Source organism: Capra hircus, unplaced genomic scaffold, assembly GCF_001704415.2.
Source record: "Capra hircus breed San Clemente unplaced genomic scaffold, ASM170441v1, whole genome shotgun sequence".
NCBI lineage: Eukaryota > Metazoa > Chordata > Mammalia > Artiodactyla > Bovidae > Capra > Capra hircus.
The window spans coordinates 17,430-39,814 of record NW_017190156.1 but is presented as its reverse complement, the minus strand read 5'-3'; the positions used below and the strand labels follow the sequence as shown (position 1 = coordinate 39,814).

General features: G+C 50.4%; 1 pseudogene; it reads left to right on the top strand.

Moving 5' to 3' along the window:
- Positions 1 to 4,237: 4,237 nt before the first annotated feature.
- LOC102169765 lies at positions 4,238 to 7,412 on the top strand (annotated as a pseudogene).
- Positions 7,413 to 22,385: the final 14,973 nt, after the last annotated feature.

The window sequence follows — 22,385 nt, the reverse complement described above, 5'->3', positions numbered from 1 at the left end:
TGCAGCATCTCAAGGGAAATCACACCTGCCTTCTTGGAAAAGGGTCTTTCACACCCTTGTTGCAACTCAAGAAGTTCCCCGACATACCCGTCTCCGCTCGAGAGGAACATCGAGTGTCCCGCCAAACTCAAGAGGAGCCCTGTTGTCACCTCCTCATCTCAAGATGAGGGTTCCTTTTCCTGCTTCGTCAGGAAAGGATTCCCGGCATTCCTGTCACATCTCAGGAGGAGGGGCTCTCAACAGGAAAGTTGAGAGGAACTCCAGGGGTCGTGCCACCATTTCAAAAGACCCCCAAATGTCTCAGTTCACTCTAGATGCACATGATTTCCCTGCACTGCCTCGACTGTCACCCTGAGTATCGACTCACAACACGGTGGCACTTGTGACAGCCCTGTGGCACCTCGAGGGAAAGCCACAGATCCCTGTGTCAACTAGACGGGAAGCCTTACCCTGGCAGCATGTCGATGAGGGTCTGGTAATCCTCCTAATGAGGGTGATTCCAGAATGGCCTCAACTGCCGTTCATCTGCACAGGGCCCTAGGGAAAGCCCTGGCATTGTGTGGATGCCAGTGGCAGCCAAGATTTCCTCTAAGAGGCTGGGTGTGCCGGGAAGAGCTGGTTGTTGCACTGCAACTGCAGAGGCCCCCAAGGAAGGCCCCAGTGAGGCCAGGACGTCTGTGGCCGAAAAGGGCTTGTCTAGGAGGCTGGGTGCACCTGGGAGGGCAGGGTCCACCCCTTGGTCGGCAGCGGCCCCCTGGGAAGGCCTTGGTGAGCCCGGGAAGCCCGTGGCCGCCAAGAGCTCGTCTAGGAGTCTCATCGAGCTTGGAAGGCTGCGGGATGGAGCTGTGGCTCTAGCGGAGTGGCCGTGCCTTCACAGTAGGGTGACTCCAGCCAGCGCGGGATGTGCGCCTTTGGCTGTCCAGGCGGCAGGATGGCCCCTTGCCCAGGCTGCCCGGGGGCTGTGAAGGCAGGGGAGCATGCGGCCCAGGGATCTGCTACCTGGGGAGGAGGTGGTAGCTTCCCACTTGGCTGGAGAGCCACTGGGCTGGGCTGGACCACGAAGATCATCAACGGCTGGCCCACACAGACCCCAGAGGCAGTCCCTGGCACCCAGAATGTGGGGGCCCCAAAAGGAACAGCTGTGGCCACCAAGGGTGGCATGCTCTCCTGTGGCAGAGAGGGGCAAAGGGGAGGAGAGGTGCTCTGGACAGCGGGTGAGGCCCTTCGGTCCTCCCGAGCAGGAGTAGTTGTGGCTGCTGCGCCACCTGGCCCTTGGGCCCGGCCACTGCCAGGCCCGCTTGGGCTCTGCTGGGAGTACTGAGCTCTTCGGTTTTGAAACCATATCTAGGGGAGCAAAAGGCAGACAGACACATCAGAAGTCGTGACCATCCAGATCACTGTGCTGGCGCCTCCGTGGCGCCCATTCGACAGCCCGCCTGGCCGCCCTGTCTGTGGTCTGTCAGGCTCAGTGCAGCTCCTGCAGGGCCGTTTTCTGCAAACGAGTCCCTTGGCCCTGGGAAACGAGGGGGTGCCTGCATGGCCACAAGAGACCCCAAACCCTCCACTCAGCCCACTGACATTTGGCCCCCTCCCCCTAAGCCCCAGCCCCAGCCCCAGACCAAGCCTACGTGTATCCAGCTCCAAAAGCTCGGCAGGGCTGAACCCTCCTGACTCCTGGGCCACATCCTGGGCCCATGTGCTGGCTGGAGACCTTACCTGGATTCAAGATTCTGGGATTCCTGTCTGACGAGCCAGTTCTTCCCTGGTGGCAAGCCCCAGGAAGCGATCCCTCGTGAAGGCTTGCACAAGGATCCTAGTTTGAGAAGGAGAGATGACTGTCCTCTTTCTCCAGGCCTCTCTGGCCGAGTCTCCTACCAAAGAAAGAACACACCGAGAGGAGAGGACGTTATGGCCTGTGGAACGGTCACAGCACACATACCCTAGATGGTGTGGAGGGGAGGGAGAGTCCCAAACATCTGAATCACCACAGGTGGCTTTGCAACCAGGGCAGGGCTCTAAGGAATACACCCACAGATGGATCGGGTGCCTGGATCTATCGTGGATGCATGTGTGTGCACACACATGCACACACTCCGCACACATGCGTGTCTGTTTCCTCCTCTGGTCTTGCTGCCGAGTGCCCTGAAGCATGCCCCTCGGCCAAGGTTGCCTGGGCAGCTGGAGCCTATGGTTCCTGATGGGGGCTGGGGAGGGGGTGCCAAGGGGACCCAGTGCTGCCTGCCCATGCCAACTGGGGGCGTCGTGCCCCGATTTGGGGCACTAATGGGGGCGGCAGCAACCAGATAGCCCTGTTTCCTCCTCTTCCCTGAGCCACGCCCTCCACCCCCCCGCCCCCCCGCAAACCCCAGCTCCCTTGGTTTTTCTGGGCCTCCTGTGGCCATCCACCAGCAGAGAGAATTCTCTGGCAAGAGGGGGAGGGTTCGAGACCCCCTCTTGGGGATTCACTTTCGGAGAATGCTGGCTAAATTACCTGTAGAGGAAGACCGAGGTCGAGGTGGGGGCGACGGTGGCATGGGCGTGGACGTTGGACCCCCCTTCCCCTTGTTGGTGCACACATTCAGACGGCAATCGGCTCTGCTTTAACCATCTTCTTCGCTGGTTTTGAAACCAGACCTAGGGGCAAACAGAGAGAATTCCTTCTCAGGAGAAAGGCCGCCAGGTGCTTTCAGCTGACTCGGATTGGCATGGAGAGCCTGAAAGGGAGAGTGGAGGCAGAGATGGGGGCCTACCTGAACTCTGCTTTCGGCAATGCCAAGCTCCCGGGCCAGCCATTCTCTGGTCGCTATCCCAGGGTAGGGGTTCTGTTGAAAGAGCACTTGCAGGGCGTCCTTCCGGCTCAGATTCAGAACGAGTCTCTTCCTTTGAGATCCTGTGGCGACAGGGCCTGTGGAATGTTGGGACCTGACCTGAGCCATGACAGGCTCAACAGGCCACACTAGGCCTAAGCCTCAGGTTCTTGTAAGCATGAGTCATAATTCTAGGAAGCCCCAACAAAGTCCCCGATGACACCAAGGTCCCTGATGATGCCAAGGTTAAGTCAATCACCACGATGACCCAAGATTGAGTCAATCACCACACTCCAACTACACTATTGCTGAGACAAAAGACCGCCTGTATATAAGCAGCTATGATTCAGAGCTTGGGGCAATCGTCAAGACTCCACTGCACTGGATGAGACTTGAGCCTTATCTCGAGCTAGCAATAAACCCCTTTATGCTTTTGCACTGCTGTGGACGTCTTATTCTCTCAGTTTTGGGGACTCGGACACTGGGCATAACATTTGGGGGCTTGTCTGGGATTCCTTTTAACTGAGGGGAATAACACCCTCCCAGCAGAAGGGGTTCCTTAGCCTGAAGGAGGTCAACCTAGCCGGCATAAGGCCGAGGCCAAGCATTGTGCTGGGAAGGTGGCTGGCTCTGTGGACACCTTGTTGGTAAGATAACCTCAAGGGAAAGGAAGTTTCAAGGGGGGTGCCAAGAAGACCTAGTGCTATGTTCTTGGCCGATGTGTATTTGTTATCCATTTGTTGTGTCTGTGTGAGTGCTGGCATTGTCTTTGCTCTTTGTGTGTTCATTTTGTCTCCTGTGTTCTTCCCTGTAATCATGGGGCAAGCAACTTCTACTCCTTTGTCCCTTATGACTGGCCACTTCTGATTTTAAGTCTAGAGCACGAAATCTGTCGGTGTTGGTGAAGAAGAACAAACTAATGATTTTTTTGTTCTGCCGAGTGGCCTGCCTTTAATGTCAGCTGGCTGCGAGAGGGAACCTTCAGCCTGCCAATTATTCAAGCAGTTAGAGAGAAAGTGCTCGCTCTTGGCCTGTCTGGACACCCAGACCAAACTCCCTATATTTTGGTCTGGCAGGATTTGGTAGAAAATCCACCGGCCTGGCTGAGACCTTTTATTCCCCGGCCCTTTACTTCCCCTTCCCCCACTTCACCTATCCCACAGGTACTTGTTGTGGAAACATCCAAAGAGGAAGAATACAAAGAGTGCAACGGCTGAGTGAAGCCGATATTCCAGGAATCCTCACTATATCCTAACCTAATTGACTTAGAAACCGATCTCTCCCCACCCCGACGTGTGCATCCACCTTTGCCCCCTCAGGTACCTCAGATTTCGTCTGGAGGAACGCTAAGGGATACTGAACCTTCGGCCCCAACCCAGGAAGGGGGCCTCTCCCAGGGAACTCAAGGAAGAACTAGGGGAGTCCCCAATATGGCGGATGAAGATAACCCGGAAGCACCCACCTCCACAGTCCGGGCACTTCCTGTTCGGGCAGGGCCAGCCGGCCTGGACAGGGAACGAACATACCAATACTGGCCCTTTTCCACTAGTGACTTATATAATTGGAAAACTCAAACCTCTTCATTCTTGGAAAAGCCTCAGGGCCTCATTGACCTTTTAGAATCCAGTCTTTTCACCCATAACCCCACTTGGGATGATTGTCAGCAGCTATTACAAGTGCTTTTCACCACAGAGGAATGCGAATGGATATTGTCAGAAGCACAGAAAAATGTTCCAGGGGTAGATGGGAGACCTACAACTCAACCTAATCTGATTGATGAGGGATTCCCCCTGACGCGGCCCTGATGGGACTTCTAGCGCACTAAAGGTAGGGAGCGTCTCTGAGTGTACCGCCAGACTCTTATTGCTGGTCTCTGAGCAGCCGCCAGGAAACCAACAAATTTGGCAAAGGTAAATCTGGTTAGACAGGAGCCAAATGAGAGCCCAGCAGCCTTCCTTGAGAGATTAACGGAAGCTTTTAGGCAGTATACCCCCATGGACACACAGGCCGATGAGTCACACTCAGCAGTTGTGCTAGCATTTGTGAATCAGGCAGCCCCGGATATCAGGAGGAAACTGCAGAAAATAGAGAGGTTAGGGGAACAATCCATACAAGACCTGGTGAGGGCAGCAGAGAGGGTTTTTAACCATAGGGAAACTCCAGAGGAAAGAAAAGAACGTGTTAGATGGGAAGAGAGAGAGTTCAGGGCCGAGGAAAACTGCAGGAATCAGAAAGAATTAGCCCAGATATTCTTTGCAGGGGTGAGACAGGGAGCTGATTCTCAGGGAACTAATGAAGTCAGGCCGAGAGATGAAGGAAAGCAAGTTAGACAGAGACTAAGAAAGGACCAATGTGCATATTGTCAGGAGCGAGGGCACTGGAGAAGAGAGTGCCCTAAAAGAAAACCAGGGGAAAAGCCCACCATGGAAGAAGCGCCTTCCCTGGGGGCCCACGTCTTATATGCAGGAGATGATAGCGATTAGGGGGGTCAGGGCTCAGCCCCCCTCCCCGAGTCCTGGGTAACTATACATGTGGAGGGGAAACCAGTCGGCTTCATGGTGGACACGGGCCCCAATACTCAGTCCTTAACCAGAAAGATGGACCAATGTCCGAGAAGACCAGCTGGGTACAAGGGGCCACCGGAACTAAATGATATGAATGGACTACTAAACGTCAGGTGGACTTGGGGGCCCAACGAGTGTCCCACTCATTTCTTGTGATACCAGAATGCCCGGCTCCCTTACTAGGGAGGGATTTATTATCTAAGGTCAATGCTCAAATCCACTTTGACCACGGAGGGATATCAGTTATGGATGGGACCAGACACCCTATACAGGTTTTGTCCTTGGCGCTGAGGGACTAATATAGACTGTACCAGCCGAGGCATCCCATGGCTGTTGACCCTAATGTGCAGCCTTGGGTCCAAAAATACCCTCTGGCCTGGGCAGAAACAGCGGAAGTAGGACTAGCCAAACAGAGACCTCCCATCATTGTTGAACTGAAAGCAGATGCCACCCCTATATGGGTGAAACAGTACCCTCTGAGTCTGGAGGCCTAATGAGGAATCACACCACATATCCAGAGGCTCTTGAAGGTAGGGATTCTCAGAAGGTGTCAATCTCCGTGGAACACTCCCCTGTTACCTGTGAAAAATCCTGGGGTAATGGACTTTAGACCTGTCCAAGATCTTCGTGAAGTCAACAAACAGGTGAGTGACATTCATCCCACCGTCCCTAACCCATACACCCTCTTGAGTGGCCTGCCACCAGACTATGTCTGGTATACGGTCCTGGACTTGAAGGATGCCTTTTTCAGTTTGCCGCTGGCCCATTCGAGCCAAGAGATCTTCGCTTTCGAGAGGGCCGAGGAGGGCAGCCAGACCACAGGACAACTGACCTGGACTCACCTCCCGCAGGGTTTCAAAAACTCACCAACGCTATTTAATGAGGCTCTGGGCGAAGACCTCCGTGAGTACTGGGCTGATCACCCCAACGTTGTCTTGTTGCAGTATGTGGATGATCTTATGCTAGCCGCTGCTACCAAGGAGGCATGCCTAGAGGCGACAGGCAACCTCCTCCAAACTTTGGGGACATTGGGATACCGGGCTAGTGCAAAGAAAGCGCAAATTGCTAGACAGGAGGTCACCTGCTTAGGATATAAGATAAAGCAGGGGTGGAGACGGCTGACACAGGCTATTAAAGAGACTATTTTGCAGATCCCTGAGCCAGCAACTCCTTGTCAAGTGAGAGAATTTCTTGGGACTGTTGGGTATTGCAGGCTGTGGATCTTGGGGTTTGCTGAAAAGGCCCGGCCATTGTATGAACGGAGCAAGGAAAGTAAAAACTGGACTTGGACTGAGCCAATGAGACAGGCATTTCAAGAACTTTGGCAGGCTCTGCTGAAAGCCCTGGCCCTTGCTCTCCCTAACCCGTCTAAGCCCTTCCAACGGTTTGTGGATGAAAAACAGGGAGTAGGAAAGGGAGTCTTGACGCAGCAATGGGGGCCTTGGAAGCGACCTGTAGCTTACCTCTCTAAAAGACTGGACCCAGTAGCCGCGGGGTGGCCACCCTGCCTCTGAATCGTTGAAGCCACTGCTCTCCTGGTCCATGATGCCGACAAGTTAACGTATGGACAACAGCTCCTGGTCTACACTCCCCATGCCATTGAAGGGATTCTCAAGCAGCCACCGGGTAAGTGGATCTCCAATGCCTGCTTAACCCATTACCAGGCCTTGCTGCTGGATATCCCCCGGATACACTTTCAGACGCCCTGCTTCCTGAACCCGGCCACTCTCCTGCCCATCCCGAAGAAAGATGGCCCCCTCCATGATTGTGGTGAGATATTGGCCGATGTGATGGCCATACGGAAAGACCTAAAAGATGTGCCCTTAAAATACAGTGAACTGGTATGGTTTACAGATGGAAGTAGTTTTGTAAAAGATGGACAAAGAAGGGCAGGGACAACCATTGTAGATGACTCTGGGAGGGTCATCTGGGCTAAAGCTCTGCCCCCTGGGACATTCGTCCAGAAAGTGGAATTAATAGCCTTGATACAGGCACTGGAAAGGGCAAAAGGAAAGAAGATCACCATTTATACCGACATCCGGTATGCATTTGGAACAGTGCATATTCAGGGCCCAATATATAGAGAGTGGGGTTTACCACAGCAGAGGGAAAAGAAGTTAAAAACCTACTTGAGATCCGCAGACTCCTAGCAGCAGTCCACCGACCCCGAGCCATGTCCGTAGTACATGTCCCAGGACACCAAAATGGAGATGAGGGTCCATTTCCCTGCTTAGTAGGGAAAGGAATCCCTGCATTCCCTTCACACCTCAAGAGGAGGTGATCTCAACTTGAAAGTCGAGAGGAACTCCAGGGGTTGTACCACCATTCCAAAAGATGGCAATGTCCCAATCCACACCAGATACAGCTGATTCTCCTGCACTGCCTCAACTGTCACCCCAAGTATCGACTCAAAACACGATTGCACGTGTGACAGCCCTGTGGCAATTTGAGGGAAAACCACAGATCGCTATGTCAACTTGACAGTAAGCCTGATACTACTTTTACAGCTCAAGAGGAAAGCGGACTTGCATGTCTCCACACGAGACGAGGACTTTCCCCTGTTGAAACTCCATAGGAAGCACGGAATCCAAGTCAGCACTGGAGAGGAAACCTGAAGTTCCGGTCTCAGCTTCAGATGAGGACCTAGGACCCGGCACCGACTGGAGAGGTATCCCCAGAGACCCTCGCTACTCGCATGGAGACTGGACTATCCTGAGGCTACACAAATGGGTCTCTAAAGTCCCCATTGTAACTGGAGGGGAACCCCAAGTTTCCTGCCACGACTCAACAGAAACCAGGAGATTCTCTCCTCAACGTGAGATGAGGCCCTTTTCTGCTTCGGTGGCTCAAGAGAAATCCCACCTTCCCTCTTGAGCCTCGAAAGGGTCCTTGACACCCTTGATGCAACTCAAGAAGTTCCCAGACATACCCGTCTCCACTCGAGAGGAACACTGAGTGTCCCGCCACTATTCAAAAGTGCTCCGTTTTTCCCTCCTCATTGCGAGATGAGGGTCCATTTCCCTGCTTCGTCAGGAAAGGAATCCTGGCGTTCTATCGCACCACAAGAGGAGGCAGTCTCAACTTGAAAGTCTAGAGGAACTCCAGCAGTCGTGCCACCATTCCAAAAGACCTCTATGTCCCAATCCACTCCAGATAAACCTTATTACCCTGCCTGAGTTGACTGTCATCCCGAGTATCAACTCAAAACATAATGGCAAGTGTAACAGCACTGTGGCACCTTGAGAGAAAGCCTCAGATCCCTATGTCAACTCGACAGGAAGCCTGACACTACTGTTACAGCTTGAGAGGAAAGCGGACTTTCATGTCTCCACACGAGATGAGGCCTGAGTCCCCTTTTGAAACTCTGCCGGCGTCCAGCCACGGTGGGTCCAGGGTAATTCGAAGGGGTGTAGGCATGGGGAGGAAAAGCTTACTTATTTAGAAATATAAAAAGAGATTAAGAAGAATTAGTATAGTAGGAAAATTAGTGGAGAAAAATAGGCTGAATAACCTGGTGTATGCAGAAACCTAATAAAACCTTGAGACAAGAGGTTTGCACCATCTATGTTAGGCCACCGGCACCCGCTTGAATAGTGGAGGGTGCCCCTTCTTGGGCTCCATCTTGCATGGGTCTTAGAAGCCATGGCAAGTAAGTACAGATGACGAGCCTCCATGCCCCGAATGGAAATTTAACCTGAAAAGGAGATGGAGGGAGAGGGAGAAAGAGGGAGGGAGAGGGAGAAAGAGAGAGAGAGAGATTCGACACGGGGGAATCCAGCCTTTCCAGTGACTGGCCCATCCTTTATTGTTCAGGTACGCTTTTATATTTTTGGTTGTACATAGAGATCAGTGGATAATACAAAATTATGCAGCATCAACAGCCCTGACTCCTATCGAGACCAGGCTTTTTCTCTGCATACCTAGCTATATACACAAGTCTTAGGTGATTTACATCCTCTTCTGGCCAGAAGGCCAATTAACCTCTTACGGCCCTTTTCTGATTAAGTGTCTGTCAACCAGGAAACGTAAAAGTGTTGTTCTTTCCAAAGTCTGATACTGCTTTCAGAAAGCACTAAATAAAGTTACATTCTTACATAGCAAGGAAAAAACAATTTATAACAATGAAAGAGGAGTACAGTGATTTATAACAAAGAGAAAATTAATTAACTCAAAAGTCTAGTGTTGATAACATCAAAACTACTATATTCCTTTTTATATATCCCAATTACATTGGTTAATATCCTTCAGGTGCCTAAAAGATAAACAATATTGAGGTCTGGCAACAAATATTAACTCAAAAATGAAGCCCTTCACCAAACTAATTCTTAGCTCTAAAAAGCTCTATAACTTTAAGATGTTTTAAGCTTTGTGCCTCTCACGGTTGGGGACTGTAAACAATCACAAGTTGTAAAAGTCCAGGCAGAACGGTCAGGTAAGTTAGAAAGCCACTCATGGTGTTTAAACCAAGACGTTCTTTTTATATGCAGGAGATTGTTAACTGGAGCTCTGAGTTAACTCTTTCCAGAGAAAGGTGGTCGGGGATAGCCCCCTGTTATGTCAGAAGAGTGGAAAGCACAGTACAATAAGGCAGGCAGACTCTGGTTTTTAGGGGAGATGTTCAGGAAAACCCAGGGGAAACTCCTGAAGCCAGATCATGTTTTTGCGTATGTCAGGCTTCCTTCCTCATGACCTTTGCCACGGGTGGAATTCCTCAGGCTGGCTTCCGGCAAAACTGCAGAGGAACCCCGAGATCCATGTCAGCACTGGAGAGGAACACTGAGGTTTAGGCCTCACCTCCAGATGAGGATCTAGGACAGGGCACCGATTGGAGGGGAATCCCGAGCGGCCCTCTCATCTTACATGGAGTCTGGACTTTCCTCAGGAAACACGAGCGTGTCCCTGAGAACCCCGTCGTGCCCAAGAGGAACCCCAACTTTCCTGCCACAACTCGAGAAAAACAAGGTGTTTCTCCACTCAACACGAGATGAGGCCCTTATCCGGTTGTCATCTCAAGACAAATCCTACCTTCCCTCTTGAGCCTTGAAAGGTTCTTAACACTCTTGATACAACTCAGTGAGTTCCCTGACATACCTGTATCCACTCGAGAGGAACACTGTGGGTCCAGCCACAACTCAAGAAGAGCTGCGGTTTTCCATCCTCATCACGAGATGAGGGTCCATTTACTTGCTTCGTTGGGAAAGATATCCCAGCGTTCCCATCGCAACTCAAGAGGAGGTGGTCTCAACTTGAAATCGAGAGGAACTCCAGGGGTCGTGCCAACTTTCCAAAAGACCCCGATGTCCCAGTCCACTACAGATACACCAGATTCCCCTGCACTGACTCGACTGTCACCCCGAGTATCGACTCAGAACATGATGGCACGTGTGGCAGCTGTATGGCACAATGAGAGAAAGCCACAGATCCCTACGTCAACTAGACAAGAAGCCTGACACTACTGTTACAGCTCGAGAGGAAAGCAGGCTTGCATATCTCCACAACAGACGAGGCCTGACTCCCCTGTTGAAACTCCATAGGAACCCCGAGATCTATGTCAGCACTGGAGAGGAATCCTGAGGTTTCTGCCTCACCTTCAGATGACGACATTGAACCCGAAATCGACTGGAGAGGAATCTGGAGAGGCCCCTTGCAACTTGCATGGAGACTGGACTATCCTGAGGTAACACGAGCAGGTCCCTGAGGTCCTTGTTGTAACTCAAGAGGAACCCCAAGTTTCCTGATGCAACTCGAGGAAAACCAGAAGATTCTCCCCTCAAAGCGAGATGAGGCACTTTTCCACTGTGGCGTCTAGAGAGAAATCCCACCTTCCCTCGTGAGCCTCGAAGGGGTCCTTGAAACCCTTGATGCAACTCAGGAAGTTCCCCGACATACCCGTCTCCACTCTAGAGGAACACCAAGGGTTCAGCCACAACTCAAGAAGAGCCCCGTTTTTCCCTCCTCATCTCGAGATGAGGGTCCATTTACTTGCTTCGTTGGGAAAGATATCCCGGCGTTCCCGTCACACCTCAAGAAGAGGCAGTCTCAAATTGAACTTCGAGAACTCCAGGGGTCGTGCCACCATTCCAAAAGACCCCAATATCCCAGTCCACTCCAGATGCACCTGATTCCCCTGCACTGACTTGACTGTCACCCCGAGTGTCGACTCACAACACGATGGCACGTGTGACAGCCTTGTGGCACCTCGAGAGAAAGCTACAAATCCCTATGTCAACTCGACAGGAAGCCTGATACTACTGTTACAGCTTGAGAGGAAAGCAGATTTGCATGTCTCCACATGAGATGAGGCCTGACTCCCCTGTGGAAATGCCATAGGAACCCGAGATCCATGTCAGCACTGGAGAGGAACCCTGAGGTTGCAGCCTGAGTTGTAGATGAGGACCTAGGATCCGGCACTGACTGGACAGTAATCCTGAGAGGCCCCTCGCAACTCGCATGGAGACTGGCCTTTCCTGAAGCCACACGAGCGGATCCCTGAGGTCCCCATCGTGACTGGAGAGGAACTCCAAGTTTCCTGCCACAACTCGAGAAAAACCAGGAGATTCTCCCCTCAATGCGAGATGAGGCCCTTTTCAATGTGGCATCTCGAGAGAAATCCCACCTTCTCTCTTGAGCCTCGAATGGTCCTTGACACCCTTGATGCAACTCAAGAAGTTCCCTGACATACCCGTCTCCACTCGAGAACAGCGAGGTTCCGGCCACAACTCAAGAAGAGCCTCATTTTTCCTTCCTCATCTCGAGATGAGGGTCCATTTCCCTTCTTCGTTGGGAAAGGAATCCCGGCATTCCCGGCTCATCTCAAGAGGAGGCGGCCTCAACTTGAAAGTCGAAAGGAATTCCACTGGTGTGCCACCATTTCAAAAGACTCGGATGTCCCAATCCACTCCAGATACACCTGATTCTCCTACACTGACTCGACTGTCACCCCGAGTATCGACTCAAAACATGATGGCAATTGTGACAGCCCTGTGGCACCTCAAGAGAAAGCCACAGATCCATATGTGAACTCGTCAAGAAGCCTGATACTACTATTAAAACTCGAGAGGAAAGCAGAATTGCATGTCTCCACACCAGACGAGGCCTGAGTCCCTTGTTGAAACTCCATAGGAACACTGAGATCCCTGTCAGTACAGGAGAGGAATCTTGAGGTTCTGGCCTCAACTCCAGGTGAGGACCTAGAACCCGTACCGACTGGAGAGGAATCCAGAGAGACCCCTTGCAACTCGCATGGAGACTGGACTTTCCTGAAGCAACACAAGCGGGTCCCTGATGTCCCCATTGTAACTCGAGAAAAACCCTAAATTTCCTGCCACAACTCGAGAAAAACCAGGCGATTTTGCCCTCAACGCGAGATGAGGCCCTTTTTGGCTGCAGCGTCTGGAGAGAAATCCCACCTTCCCTCTTGAGCCTCGAAAGGGTCCTTGAAACGCTTGATGTAACTCAAGCAGTCCCCGACATACCCGTATCCACTCGAGAGGAACACTGAGGCTCCTGCCACAACTCAAATAGAGCCCCGTATTTCCCTCCTCATCTCGAGATGAGGGTGCGTTTCCCTGCTTCATCGGGAAAGGAATCCCGGCATTCCCATCCCACCTCAAGATGAGGCGATCCCCAATATAAAGTCGAGTGGAACACCAAGGGTCGTACCACAATTCCAAGAGACCCTGATGTCCCAATCCACTCCAGATACACCTGATTCCCCTGCACAGACGCGACTTTCACCCAGAGAATCGACTCAAAACACGATGGCATGTGTGACAGCCCTGTGGCCCCTCGGGAGACAGCCACAGATTCCTATGGCAACTCGACAGGAAGCCTGACACTACTGTTACAGCTCGAGAGGAAAGTGGACTTGCATGTCTCCACAGAAGACCAGGCCTGACTCCCCTGTGGAAACTCCATAAGAACCGAGAGATCCAAGTCAGCACAGGAGAGGAACCCTTAGGTTATGGTCTGAGCTCCAGATGAGGACCTAGGACCCGGCACCAACTGGAGAGGTGCCCCCAGAGGCCCCTAGCAATTAGCATGGAGAGTGGACTTTCCTTAGGCAACACGAGAGGGTCCCCATCTTAACTTGAAAGAAACCCCGAGTTTCCTGTGGCAACTCGAGAAAAACCAGAAGATTCTCCCCTCAATGCAAGATGAGACTCTTTTCCACTGCAGCATCTCGAGAGAAATCCCACCTTCCCTCTTGAGGCTCGAAAGGGTCCTTGACACCCTTGATGCCACTCAAGAAGTTCCCCGACATTACTGTCTCTACTTGAGAGGAACACCGAGGGTCCCACCACAACTCAAGAAGAGTCCCGTTTTTGCCTCCTCATCTCGAGTTAAGGGTCCATTTCCCTGCTTCATGGGGAAAGGAATCCTGGCGTTCCCATCACATCTCAAGAGCAGATGGTCTCAACTTGAAAGTTGAGAGGAAGTCCAGGGGTGCTGCCACCATTCCAAAAGACCCTGCTGTCCCAGTCCACTGAGATACACCTGATTCCCCTGCACTGACTCGATGGTCAGACTGAGAATCGACTCACAACACGATGGCACTTGTGACAGCCTGCTAGGATCCAGCGTGAGGAATTCCGCCTGTGACAAAGTCATGAGGAAGGAAGTCTGACATACCCAAAGACGTGATCTGGCTGAGCATCTACCCCCAAAAGCCATAGTCTGCCTGCCTTATTGTACTCTGCTTTCCACTCTTCTGACATTAACAGGGGCTGTCCCCCCACCACCTTTCTCTGGAAAATGTTAACTTAGAGCTCCAACCAGTTTCCTGCATATGAAAGGAATGTTTCAGCTCAAATCCCTCTGATGGTTCTCTAACTTGCCTGACAGATTCCACTGGACTTTTACAACTTGTGATTGTTTACAGCCCCCCAACCGCAATAGGCACAAAGCTTAAGGCATCTTAAAGATACAGAGCCTTTTCCAAAAAGCTAAAAATTGTATTGGTGTTGGGTTTCACTCTTGAGTCCATGACTGCTGCCATGCCTCCATATTCTTTATCTTTAAGGCACCTGAAGTATATTAATCAATGTAATTGGGATATACAAAAAGGAATACAGTAGTTTTGATGTTAGCAACACTAAACTTTTGAGTTAATTAATTTTCTCTTTGTTATAAATCACTGTACTCCTCTTTCTTTGTTATAAATTGTTGTGTCCTTGCTCTGTAAGAATGTAACTTTATTTAGTGCTTTCTGAGAGTGGCACCAGGCTGTGGGAAGAACAACACTTGTAAGGTTTTCTTGTTGACAGACCTTTATTAGAAAATGGCCGTAAATTTTTAATTGGCCCTCTGGCCAGAAGATGATGTAAATCACCTAAGACTTGTGTATACAGCTAAGTATGCAGAGAGAAGGCCTGGTCTCGACAAGAGTCAGGGCAGCTGACCCTGCATAATTTTTTATTATCCATTGATCTCTATGCGCAACCAAAGGTTTAAAAAGATTTTCCAGACAATAATGGATGGACCAGTTTCTCAGACCAGCTTCTCGAACTGGTTTCTTGGAAATATGGCTCCCGCCATATCGACTTTCTCTCTCTCTCTTTCTCCCTCTACATCCCTTTCCTTCTCAAGCAGAATTCCCATCTGGAGTGCGGAGGCTCACCACTTCTACTTACTTGCAGTGTCTTCTAAGACCCACCCGAGAGGTGGCCCAAGGCAGGGCACCCTCTGCTATTCAAGTGGGCGCCGGTGGCCTAACGTAGATGGTGCAAACCTCTTGTCTCGAGGTTTTATTAATTTTCCACACAAACCAATTTATTCAGCCTCTTTTCTCCATTAGAGTTTCCTACTACACTATTTTTTCTAATCTCTCATATATTTCTAATTAAATAGTCCTTTCCCAGACTTCAACTCCATCCCCACTTCGAATTCCCTGGATCCACTGGGCCTGGACCCCGGCAACAAACTCTGTGGCACCTCGAGAGAAAGCCACAGATCCCTATGTCAACTCGACAGGAAGTCTGACACTACTGTTACAGCTCAGGAAGAAAACGGACTTGCATGTCTCCACATGAGACGATGCCTGACTCCCTTGTGGAAACACCATAGGAACCCCGAGATCCATGTCAGCAATGGAGAGGAAAACTAGGGTTCTGGCTTCAGCTCCAGATGAGGACCTAGGACCTGGCACCGAGTAGAGAGGAATCCCGAGAGGCCCCTTGCAACTCGCATGGAGACTGGACTTTCCAGAGGCCACACGAGTTGGTCCCTGAGGTCCCTGTCTTAACTCGAGAGGAACCCCAAGTTTCCTGCCGCAGCTCGAGAAAACATGGAGATTCTCCCCTCAATGGGAGATGAGAACCTTTTCTGTTGCGGCGTCTCAAGAGAAATCCCAGCTTCCCTCTTGAGCCTCGAAAGGGTCTTTGACACCTGTGATGCTACTCAAGAAGTTACTCGAAACACTCGTCTCCTCTAGAGAGTAACACCAAAGGTCCTGCCACAAAAAATAAGAGCCCCGTTTTTGCCTCCTCATCTCGAGATGAGGGTCTATTTTTCTGCTTTGTCAGGAAAGGAATACCGGCGTTCCCGTCGCACCTCAATAAGGGGGGGGGTCTCAACTTGAATGACGAGAGGAATTCCAGGGGTCGTGCCACCATTCTAAAAGACCAAGATGTCCCAGTCCACTCCAGGTACACATGATTCCCCTGTACTGACTTGATTATCACCCCAAGTATTGACTCAAAACACGATGGCACGTGTGACAGCCCTGTGGCACCTCGAGAGAAAGCCACAGATACCTATATCAACTCGACAGGAAGCCTGACACTACTGTTACAGTTCAGGAGGAAAGCGGACTTGCATGTCTCCACACGAGACGAGGCCTGACTCTCCTGTGGAAACTCCATAGGAACCCCGAGAACCATGTCAGCACTAGAGAGGAACCCTGAGGATCCAGGCTCAGCTCCAGATGAGGACTTATGACCCGGCACAGAATGGAGAGGAATCCCAAAAGGCCCCTCGCAACTCGCGGGAAGAATTGACTTTCCTGAGGCAACACAAGCGGGTCCCTGAGGTCCCCGTTGTAACTTGAGAGGAACCCCAAGTTTGATGCTGTAACTCTAGAAAAACCAGGAGATTCTCCCCTCAACGCGAGATGAGGCCCTTTTCCGCTGCAGTGTCTCAAGAGAAATCCCACATTCCCTCTTTAGCCTCGAAAGAGTCCTTGACACCCTTGATGCAACTCAAGAAGTTCCCCTAAATACCCATCTCCACTCGGGAAGAATACCAAATGTCCTGCCACAGCTCAAGAAGAGCCTTGTTTTTCCCTCCTCATGTTGAGCCTTCTGAACAGTTAAAAAATCATTAGAATAAAACTGGTTAAGGGTTTCATTGTTGAGCCAATACTTGCTGCCAAGTTTTCATATCCTTTATTTGTTGTGTACCCGGGAGTGCATTAATTAATACAGTTTGTATATAGAAAAAACAAGTAGCAACATTAGATCTTTGAGTTAAGTACTTTCTGTGTTGTAACCCACTGCACCTTTGTTCTATAAGGATGTAACTTTATTTAGTACTTTGAGGGTGATGCAGATTAAAGAAAAACACTTCAAGGGAAAATGAGTTTTTTGGTTGATTAACATTTATCAAGGAAAAATACCATAAAATGTTAACATGCCTCCTGGCCAGAAGATAATGTAAATCACTTGAGACCTTTTGTATTCAGAAAGGTATGCAGAAAGAAAGCCTGATATCGATAAGGTCAGGACTGCTGACCCTTCATGATTCTGCATCTTCCATTATGGAAAACTTAGGGTATATAAGGACCTTTTGAAAATAAAGTTATGGGGTTTTTGCACAAGCTTGACCTCCCTCATGTCAATTCTTTCTCTCTTTCTCCCTTTAACTCCCTCTCGTTTTCAGGCTGATCCCTTGGAAGACAGAGGCTCTATGCATTTACTTTTCTGCCCGGGCTTCTAAGACCCACGCGAGAGGGAGGCCAAGGCGGGGCAACCTCCGCTATTCAAGCAAGTGCCTGTGGCCTACGAGAACAGAGCAAGTCTCTTGTCTTGAGACTTTATTAGCTATTTGTGTAAACCAAGGAATATCAGCCTCTTTCTCTCCTCTAATCTCTTAACGGCTGTCTTACCTCCCTCTATAACTCTAAGTCTATAAACCTATATCTATATACCTCTCTGGCCTAGCCGTCCATGCTTCGGATACCCTGGAACCAACCGGGGCTGGACCCCGGTAGCACAACACATGAGTTGCTCTCGAGTTTCACGTTGAGACTGGCTCCTTTTGAGGTGTGACGGAACGTGGGGATATCTTTCCAAACGACTCAGGGAAATGGACAATCATCTCGAGATGAGGAGGGAAAAATGGGGCTCTTCTTGAGTTGTGGCAGGACCCTAGGTGTTCCTCTCGAGTGGAGACGATTATGTGGGGAAACTTCTTGAGTGGCATCAATGGTGTCAAGGACTATTTCGAGGGTCAAGAGGGAAAGTGGGATTTCTCTCGAGACGCCGCAGTGGAAAAGGGCCTCATGTCATGTTGAGGGGATAATCTCTTGGATTTTCTCAAGTTGCAGCGGGAAACTTGGGGTTCCTCTCAAGTTGCGACTGGAACCTGAGGGACCCACTCGTGTGACCTCAAGAAAGTCCAGTCTCCATGTGAGTTGCGAGGGACCTCTCGGGATTCCTCTCCAGTCAGTGCTGGGTCCTAGGTCCTCATCTGGAGTTGAGTCCAGAACCTCAGGTTTCCTCTCCAGTACTGACATGGATCTCTGGGTTCCTATGGAGTTTCCACAGGGGAGTCAGGCCTCATCTCGTGAGGAGACATGCTAGTCCGCTTTCCTCTAGAGCTGTAAAAATAGTGTCAGGCTTCCTGTCGAGTTGACATAGGGATCTGTGGCTTTCTCTTGAGGTGCCACAGGGCTGTCACCTATGCCATCACGTTTTGAGTCGATACTCCGGGTAACAGTCGAGTCAGTGCAGGGGAATCAGGTGTATCTGGAGTGGATTGGGACTTTGGGGTCTTTTTTAATTGTGGCACGACCCCTGGAGTTCCTCTCGAGTTTCACGTTGAGAATGCCTTCTCTTGAATTGGGACAGGAATGCCGGGATACCTTTCCCGAAGAAGCAGAGACATGGACCCTTACCAGGATACAGCCTCGGTTGAATCCAGGGCATCCGAAACGTGGACGGCGAGGCGACAGAGATATATAGATATATAGAGAGATAAGGAAATAATTTGCAGTTTAGAGAATAGAGGAGAGAATAGACTGATATTCCTTGGTTTACACAGAAAGCCAATACAGTCCCAAGACCAGGGACTTACCCCGTTCACATAGGCCACCGGCCACCACTTGAATAGCAGAGGGTGCCCCGCTTTGTGCTCCATCTCGCATGGGTCTTATAAGCCCAGGCAGAGAAGTGAACACGGAGGAACACTGCACCCCAAGGGATCAGCCTGAAAAGAAAGTAAAGATAGAAAGAATGTACGACACAGGAAGGGCAAGCTTGTGCAAGACCCGTAGCTTTATTTGCAAAAGGAGCTTGTATATCCTAAGTTTTACATAATGGAAGATGCGGAGTCATGCAGAGGCAGCAGTCCTGACCCTTATCGATACCAGGCTTTCTTTCTGTATACTTTTCTGTATTCAAAAGGTCTCAGGTGATTTACATTATCTTCTGGCCTAGAGGCCTGTTAACATTTTGTGGCTCTTTTCCTTGATGAATGTTAATCAACCAAAAAACTCATTTTCCCTTGAAGTGTTTTTTCTTTAATCTGCATCATCCTCAAAGTACTAAATACAGTTAAGTTACATTCATATAGAACAAAGGTGCAGTGGATTACAACAAAGTACTTAACTCAAAGATCTAATGTTGGTGATGCCAGGGCTACTAACTGCTTTTTTCTCTATACGAACTATATCAACAAATAAAAGATATGAAAACTTGGCAGCAAGTATTGGCTCAACCATGAAACCCTTAACCGGTTCTATTCTAATCATTTTTAACTCCTCAAAAGGCTCCACATTCCTATAATGTTTTAAGCTTCCTGTGCCTCTTGTGGTTTGGAGGCTGTAAACAATCACATGCTTAGTTGAAAAAGTCCGGATAAACCTGTCAGGCAAGTGAGAAAGCAATCAGAGGGGTTTGAATTGAAACACTCCAATTACATGTCCAGGAGACTTATAAACTAGAGCTCTAAGTTAATTTTCTTCAGAGAAAGATGGTCGGGGAGAGTTCCCTGTTGGTAAGAGAGGAGTTGGTGAAAAATAGCAGGATAGGCAGATTCTGGTTTTGGGGTAGATGCTTGTACTCCAGAGGATCCCTCAAGTACTGAGTCGTCTTTACCTGTAAGGACTCGTCCTCTTGACCTTTGTCATGGGTGGGATCTCCCGTGCTGGCTCAAGGCAGACCCTCATGTCGAGATGAGGAGGGAAAAATGGGGCTCTTCTTGAGTTGTGGCGGGACACTTGGGGTTACTCACGAGTGGAGAAGGCGATGTAGGGAAACTGCTTGAGTTGCATCAAGGGTGTCAAAGACACTTTTAAGGCTCAAGAGAGAAGATGGGATTTCTCTCGAGATGCTGCAGCAGAAAAGGGCCTCATCTCACGTGGATGGGAGAATCTCCTGGTTTTTCTCGACTTGCGGCAGGAAACTTGGGGTTCCTCTGGAGTCACGACAGAGACGTCAGGTACCCGATCATTTTTCCTCAGGAAAGTCAAATCTCCATGCGAGTTGCAAGGGGCCTCTCGGGATTTCTCTGCAGTTGGTGCAGGGGCCAATGGCCTCTTTTACTGTTGAGGCTGGAACGTAAGATTTCTCTCCAGTGCTGACATGAATCTTGGAGTTCCTACGGAGTTTCCACAGGGGAATCAGGCCTTCTTGTGTGGAGACATGCAAGTCCGCTTTCCTCTCGAGCTGTAAAAGTAGTGTCAGGCACCCGGCCGAGTTGACATAGGGATCTGTGGCTCTCTCTCAAGGTGCCACAGGGCTGCCACACGTGCCAATGTGTTTTGAGTTGATTTTCGGCGTGATAGTCGAATTGGTGCAGGGGAATCAGGTTTATCTGAAGTGGATTTGGACATCAGGCTCTTTTTGAATTGTGGGAAATCCGTTGGAGTTCCTCTCGAGTTTCAAGTTGAGACAGCCTCCTTTCGAAGTGTGATGGGAATGCTGGGATTCCTTCCCTACAAAGCAGGGAAATGGACCCTCATCTTGAGATGAAGAGGGAAAAATGGGGCTCTTCTTGAGTTGAGGCAGGACCCTAAGTGTTACTCTCGAATGGGGGAGGGTATGTCGGGGAAATTCTTGAGTTGAATCAAGGCTGTCAAGGACCATTTCGAGGCTCAAGAGGGAAGGCGGGCTTTCTCTCGAGACACTGCAGGGGAAAGGGGCCTCATCTCGCAATGAGGGGAGAATCTCCTGCTTTTTCTATAGTTGCAGCAGGAAAAATGGTGTTCCTCTCAAGTTATGACAGGGACTTCAGGTACCCTCTCGCGTTGCCTCAGGAAAGTCAAGTCTTCATGTGAGTTGTGAAGGACCTCTTAGGATCCTCTCCAGTTGGTGCCAGGTCCTAGGTCCTTATCTCAAGTTGAAGTTGAACCTCAGAAACGATGCCTGACTCCTCTATTAAAACTCGATAGGAACCCCAAGATCCATGTCAGCCCTGGAGAGTAAACCTGAGGTTGTGGCCTCAGCTCCAGATGAGGACCTAGGACCTGGCACTGACTGGAGAGGAATCCCGAATGGCCTCTCACAACTCGCATGGAGATTTGACTTTCCTGAGGCAACACAACCGGGTCCCTGAGGTCCAAGTAGTAACTCGAGAAGAACCCCAAGGTTTCTGGAGCAACTCAAGAAAATCCAGGAGATTATCCCCTCAACGTGAGACGAGGCCCTTTCCTGCTGTGGCATTGGAGAGAAATCCCATCTTCTCTCTTGAGCCTCGGAAGGGTCCTTGACAGCCTTGATGCAACCCAAGAATTTCCCTGACACACCCATCTCCACTCAAGAGGAACACCGAGGTTTCTGCCACAAGTTAAGAAGAACCACATTTTCCCCTCCTTTTCTCGAGATGCGGGTCCATTTCCTTGCTTTGTTGAGAAAGGAATCCCGGTGTTTCCCTTGCACCTCAAGAGGAGGCGTTCTCAACTTGAAACTCGAGATGAACTCCAGGGGTTATGCCACAAATCAAAAAGAACCCGATGTCCCAATACACTCCAGATCAACCAGATTCGCCTGCACTGACTCGACTGTCACCCGGAGTATCGAGTCAAAACACGATGGCAGGTGTGACAGCCCAGTGGCACCTTGAGAGAAAGCCACAGATTACTTTGTCAACTCGAAAGGAAGCCTGACACTACTTTGACAGCTCGAGAGGAGAGCGGACTAGCATGACTCCAGACGAGACAAGGCCTGACTCTCCTGTTGAAACTCCTTAGGAGCCCCGAAATCCATGTCAGCCCTGGAGAGGAACCCTGAGGTTGCGGCCTCAGCTCCAGATGAGGACCTAGCACCTGGCATCGACTAGAGGAATCCCGAAAGGCCCCTCGAAACTCGCATGGAGACTGGACTTTCCTGAGGCAACACAAGCGGGTCCCTGACTTCCCAGACATAACTTTAGAGGAACACCAAGGTTACTCTCGGAACTGGAGAAAAACCAGGAGTTTCTCCCCTCAACTTGAGATGAGGCCCTTTCCCACTGCGCCGTCTCAAGAGAAATCCCACTTTCCATTTTCAGCCTTGCAAGGGTCCTTGACACCCTTGATGCAACTCAAGAAATTCCCCGACATATACGTCTCTGCTCCAGAGGAACTCTGAGGGTCCTGCAGCAACTCACAGTGAGCCCCGGTTTTCCCTCCTCATCTCAAGTTGAGGGTCCATTTCACTGCTTCATTGGGAAAGGAATCATGGTGTTCCCGTCTCACCTCAAGAGGAGGCGCTCTCAACTTCAAAGTCGAGAGGAACTCCAGGGGACGAGCCACAATTCCAACAGACCCCAATGTCCCAACCCACCCCAGATACACCAGATTCCCTTGCAGTGACTC